This window comes from Camelus ferus, chromosome 20, assembly GCF_009834535.1.
Source record: "Camelus ferus isolate YT-003-E chromosome 20, BCGSAC_Cfer_1.0, whole genome shotgun sequence".
Taxonomy (NCBI): domain Eukaryota; kingdom Metazoa; phylum Chordata; class Mammalia; order Artiodactyla; family Camelidae; genus Camelus; species Camelus ferus.
The window spans coordinates 7,730,736-7,736,353 of NC_045715.1; the positions used below are offsets into that span (position 1 = coordinate 7,730,736).

Genomic DNA, 5,618 nt, shown 5'->3' on the forward strand with positions numbered 1-5,618 from the left:
TAGATTAAAAAAAAAAGTAAGAGTGAAGAATTAAGTAGTTAAAGAATGACTAGCTCTCTACCTCCAAAAGCCCCTTAGCAATCCTGCAGGCAGATCACGCAGCCAGGATAACATCTGAAGAGAGTCAGCTGGTCTGCACACAGTCGAGAAGGGTGCAGAACCCAACCTCCTGCCTCGATGATTCACTAAGATTCTTCCCCCCTTTTTTCCCTTTAAAAACTGTCATGCTGTGCACCAGAAATTAACACAACATTGTAAACAGACTATACATCAATAAAAAATTAAGTAAAATAACAATTGTCATGGCTGAGCAGAATCTTTGGAGATGGTCTCTGGACAGGAGTCTACCTTCTCCCCAGATTGCCAACTTTTCTGATTAAAGAAACTTTCCTTTCAACTGACACTTGCCTCTTGAATTATTAGCTTCTGTGCAGCGAGCAGAAGAACCTGAGTTTGGTAACACTTTCTCAAGGTGCTTCAAACTCACAGCAGTACAAGAGAGGAGGAATTCTGGAGCCATGAGAAACAGCTCCCTGACAGACTTTTTATTTGGCTCATTGAGTAAAACTCCCTTCAAGACCCTGCCCACAAGTCCCAGGTGAAGGAAATCTCACCCACCTCCCTCTTTCTGCTTCCCACTCCCAATGGAAGTCACTTCCTTATTTGTGCTCCCACAGCACTTTGGTTGGGTCTGTAATCACACATTGTTATTCATAAGCACTCTGCCCTTTATTGTAGTTATTTGTGTATAGTATTTATCTACATCACTGGAACAGTTGGTTTTTCACTCCCTTTAGTGATGGCTGAACTATCTTGCATGTAACAGGCATTAGATAAATGTTACTAAATTCAACTGCATCAGGACTATTGCTGTGGGAGGCCTTGGCCATATCACTGCTGCACTTACGTGAACATAGGTGCAGTGTTTAGCTACTCTGGGGGTGCCTATGTGAGTTCCAGTAGCAACAGCCAGTCAGCTAATGCTGTTTTTTCTGGTGCCAGAAGAGGCTGACTGTGACCCTCGGACAAACAAACTGTAATGTACAGTGACGGACCTGACCACGGAGGACACTGTGTCTGGAGTTGGACAGACTGTCTACACAAGACAGGTGATGGCTCAGCCTCAGGACGTCACTCAGGTAGCAAGGGACTGGCCTTATGGCTGAGATAGTGCTTTCTCCCACGGCAGCTGTGCTGTGAGTGCCAGACGATTTAGAGGTTTTGATTGTAAGTTCTAGACCTTAAGCTTTTGATTGCCAAGAAAGTGGGAAGGAGGGAAAGATGTGGGAAGAGGAGGACAGGCAGTTCAGTGTTTGCGCTTCATTTGATTTGTCGTGATCAGAGTGGGTCAAGGCAGGAGAGCCCCAGCATCTTTCACCATCACATCCCTACACCTTCCTTGGCTTTTAACATTTCATCATGTCTATTTACAAGACTCTGTGGAAGAACACAACAGCATAAAAACTGATTTCTTCCTCTGAACCTAATGCAGTCAAATTTTATCAGCTTGCAGAGGTTTCCTTTTGGAATCATCTGTTAATCACTTTTATTTTAGGAACTTGGAATGGGTAACATAACTACAGAGGACCCATCAGAAGCCAAATAGGACTTCTAGATCCACACAAACCACCATCTCCCGGAATCCCGGGGCAGAACCTTCAGGAGTCTCATTTGGAGCCTTCCAGTCAAGAGTCAACGCCTGTTCTTGGCCTGGCTGCCCTGGGGGCGGGTGCAGGAGCCCTGGGAAATGAAGAAAACGGATTGCAACACCATTTGTCTTGTTTCTCCTAACACCTGCCTTTTTCCCACTCAAGTTCGGGCACTCCCGGGCACTGTTTGTTCTCATACAAAGGGAAAAATAGATGTGTTGTGAGTTCCCTGTGTGCCAGACTTGGTTACCTGATGTTGGGGTGGTTTGTTTTCTGGGCTGCCTAGAGCTGTACATGTTCCTTTCTGGAGTGTGTGCTCTGTACGGACATAAACAGCTAACTAGGCTCCAGCGAATCAATGTGTAGTTGAGTTTTTTTTCTTTGGAGCTACATTCCTGCAGAGATAAACACATAGAAAGACAGACATTATAAAGGAGGAAGGATGCCATGTCAGCATGAGCGCTCCGAAGAGAACAAAAGGGTTATCGTGTGCAGAGGCTGAAAATAGAATATAATGCAATCAGAGCTGGGGAAAGAGTGGAGTCCTCCCAGTGAGTAATCTGCAAAGAAATCCTGAACCTCCCAGGAAAACAAACGCGGGTAGAGTTGGTGTGAAAGTGAAACTTGAAAATCCACGTCGAGTAATGTCATTGGATGGAGAGGAGAGAAGTCAGTTTCTGCTCTGAGCAAGGCACCCTGAACTTGGGCAAAGGGCTTATTGGGAAGCTACCCTGGTTGAAGGCCGTGGAGCTGGGCTGGTGGGAGGGTGAGGTAGGCCTCTGACATGAGCCATGCTAACTGTTCAGACAGAAAGATGATGGCAGAGCTGCTGCGATGTGCATGTGTCTAAAACAAGCTATGGTATCTTAATTTTACATTTAAGATCCTTTTTAAAAAGCAGATGCTCCCCCCTCACCTACTTCAGATTTTTGGCAAGCTTGCCAGAACCCAGTGAACCAAAGTGGGCTCTCCCTGGCCCTTATCCTGTGCAGTATCTGTATTCCCTTGCAGATCAAGCAGCTAATGAAAACCTGCTGAAGCAAGGTCAGGTCTCAGTTTTGACTGCATTTCAATGGGTAGTTAACCTTGGAGTTAATGACTCTGCACCCGTGGTCAGTTCCTCCCCCGGTAGGCACTTCCCTCCACACTCCTGGAATTCAAATACATCTTGTTTACAGGCCACTGGATGATTTAAGATCCAGTTGGCCACCTGCCCTGTCAGGACAGAGGCTGCCACTGAACTGCACTGAGAACTATCAGCTGTGAGCGCAGCCAGCCAGCTGGGTAAAAAAAAAGGGGGAAAGGAAGCAGCCTTTTAAGAACCCTCAGCCTCTGACTAAAGTAAGAATTAAGCCATTGGGCCTACAGGAGGGTCTTGGGTCCGCTGCGAACTTTTCCAAACAAAAGTCCTCATCTAGATACTCAAGCTCAGAACCGCATCATCAGTTGTCGGGGTTGAATGTCAAGATCAAAGTGGTTTAAATTTTAAACACCTCTCATCTACCCACGTCCACTTAACGTTCACTTTCAAGGTGGAAAGTGCCCTGCAACAGGAAGTGGGACTGCCTCATTCTGATCTTGCCTTGAAAGCCAAAAATGACCCTCCTCCTCAAATTCAATTCCAAATTTAATTCCAAGCTATCTCTGCCTATAAATAAACTTGTATTGCCTTTTGTTGCTATTGATGGGGATGGTGATTAATGATTTAATTAATTCTCATTCTTAAGATTACTGTCTTAAAGACATAAAATACATATAGTCTGTTCTGTCCCACTCAGAAATGCCAAAGGAAGCCCTCCAGTGTATCTTTGTAGCATGAAACGAATCCACATCCACAACCCCACAGAGGTACATCTTATTTAGGGAACCCAAAGGTAGTTTAAGGATCTCACTGGCCTTATTAAAACAGACAACCTAAGGAGTGGAGAGAAGAAGGACTAGATAAGGTAGTTTGCATCAGTTCTGGCCTTGTCAGGTGGGCAAATGGAATGGGGATTTAGTAAATTGTATGGAATTAAGGTCTTACCCCAAAGGCATCCTGTCTTGCTCCCCGTGGACCCAGTCTCATGATCTGGCTCCCGCCCTTGAGTCCTGAGGTTCCCTAAGGCCTCCATCCCTACATTACAGTCTACAGATGGAGCTGCAAAATTCGTAGTGTTGATTTTGGAGATGATCTGAATGCTGCCAGAAAAGGCTTGCTGAAAGCACTGCAGAACTAACTTGTGCTTTGTGGAAACCGGAACACGTAAGCAGAGCAAAGCCAGCTCTCACCCAGCTCTCTCCCCAGGTTGCTCAGCTGGGTTTTTGAACTCGAGCTCACCCTCCTCTATCTCTCCTTGATCCAAGTCCAGAATCCCTTTCACACCAGTCACACTGCCAGCATTGTCAGAAGGTTTGATGTGGTGAGAATTCCTGCCCCTAGAATGGACCGAGAAATCCACAGAATCTCAGAAAAAGAGAGCATGGGAAGCCTATGAAGAGTCTTTCTGTGCAGCCTGTGTCCTACAAGCAGACTCCCTGGAAACTTTTGGTCCCTCCAGATAAGTGGCTTCAAAGCTATCTGAAAGTGGGGACCCCACAGGCTTTGTGGGGGCTCATTTCTGTGGTTTGTTACAGGTGGTCTCAGTTTCTTCCATTGATCCTATTAAAATCTATCCTGTTTGACCTGCACCCTCTCTGACACCTCTTTTGTCCAATCTTAATTATGTGTCTGTGAGTTTGAGCCACCTAGCCTCCGGTAAGTACTTCTACCCAAATACCTACCTAGTCTTCCATTTAGATGCACACTGACCAGAAGTATTCATTGGTTCTGTGTGAATACCTGATGCTTTTGAATTTTGGACATGAGACAGATTCATTTATTCATTCAAAAATTAATTTTGAGTGTTTAGTGTATGCCAATCACTGTTCTGTGTACTTGGGATACATAAAGGAACAACAAAAACTGCTGTCTTGAAAGCTTACATTATAAGAGAGGAAGGGGAGTGTGGAAGACAGATGGTAAACAATAAACAATAAATTGCAGGGCATATTAGAAGTTATAAATACTGTAGAAAAAAATAGAATAGGTAAAGGGACATCTGGTGTGCAGGTGGAGTGGGGAAGGGAAGACTGTAATAAAATTTTCAAGTGCAACTTTACTGAACGAGTGAGAAAAATGACAAACGAGTGGTTCTATTCCTTCTTATGAAGAACTGGTCTTGCCAATTAAGAAGTATTGGGATACTGATATATATATATATATCATATATCACTATCTGCAGAATTATGTTTTATTTTCTGCAAATAAGTATATTTATAAAATAATCTTCAGAATGTAATTATATAGTGTATATGTACACACACACACACATATAAAATCATATGTACACTACAATTTAATTTAAAAATATGTACTTTCAAGGAGTTTTGATATCTCTTTCAAGTCAGGCTGATTATACAGGAAATTTCCCAAAGAGTCTCTTTGTTTATTCAGGAAGAACCTTCTAACCTGACCAATTTACATCTCCTGGTAACATGAACCACAGAAGCATCTCCTGCCTTTTGACCCTGCCCTGCTGATCAGGCTTACAGCCGCTTCACACTGGCCTTCAGCCCAAGATGGCTATTGGGAGCAGAAGGGATTCCGGACAACAGAGCTGGCACAGTGAGCGGAGACTCAGGCTCACCTTAAAGGAGGAATGACACTGGGGGGCACGGCCACTGCTAACGCATTTCTCATTCCTGCTCTGAAACCCCAGTCGGGACTCCAGTTTCTGGTTTCTTTGAAAGTACATGGTGCACAAATAAGCAAATGGGGGATGTGGAATGTCCAGTCATTGTTTGAGGATTTTCTGGAATTTGGAGCATTGTGATTTTTGTTGTTTAGAAAAAGCTTCAGCTGCCTGTTTATCATACAGCTCAGGCTCATGAATAACTTCCTGGGGGACTGGCCCACATTCTTGGTCCTATTGGCGTCTCTTGCCCAGC

At 44.3% G+C, this 5,618-nt stretch overlaps 1 long non-coding RNA gene across 1 annotated transcript; it reads right to left on the minus strand.

Moving 5' to 3' along the window:
• Nucleotides 1-1,539: 1,539 nt before the first annotated feature.
• LOC116658198 lies at nt 1,540-3,801 on the minus strand. Its single transcript, XR_004313420.1, has 3 exons — nt 3,676-3,801; nt 1,900-2,044; nt 1,540-1,740 (listed from the first exon to the last, which is right to left on the minus strand). It is a non-coding gene; the product is annotated as an uncharacterized LOC116658198 (long non-coding RNA).
• Nucleotides 3,802-5,618: the final 1,817 nt, after the last annotated feature.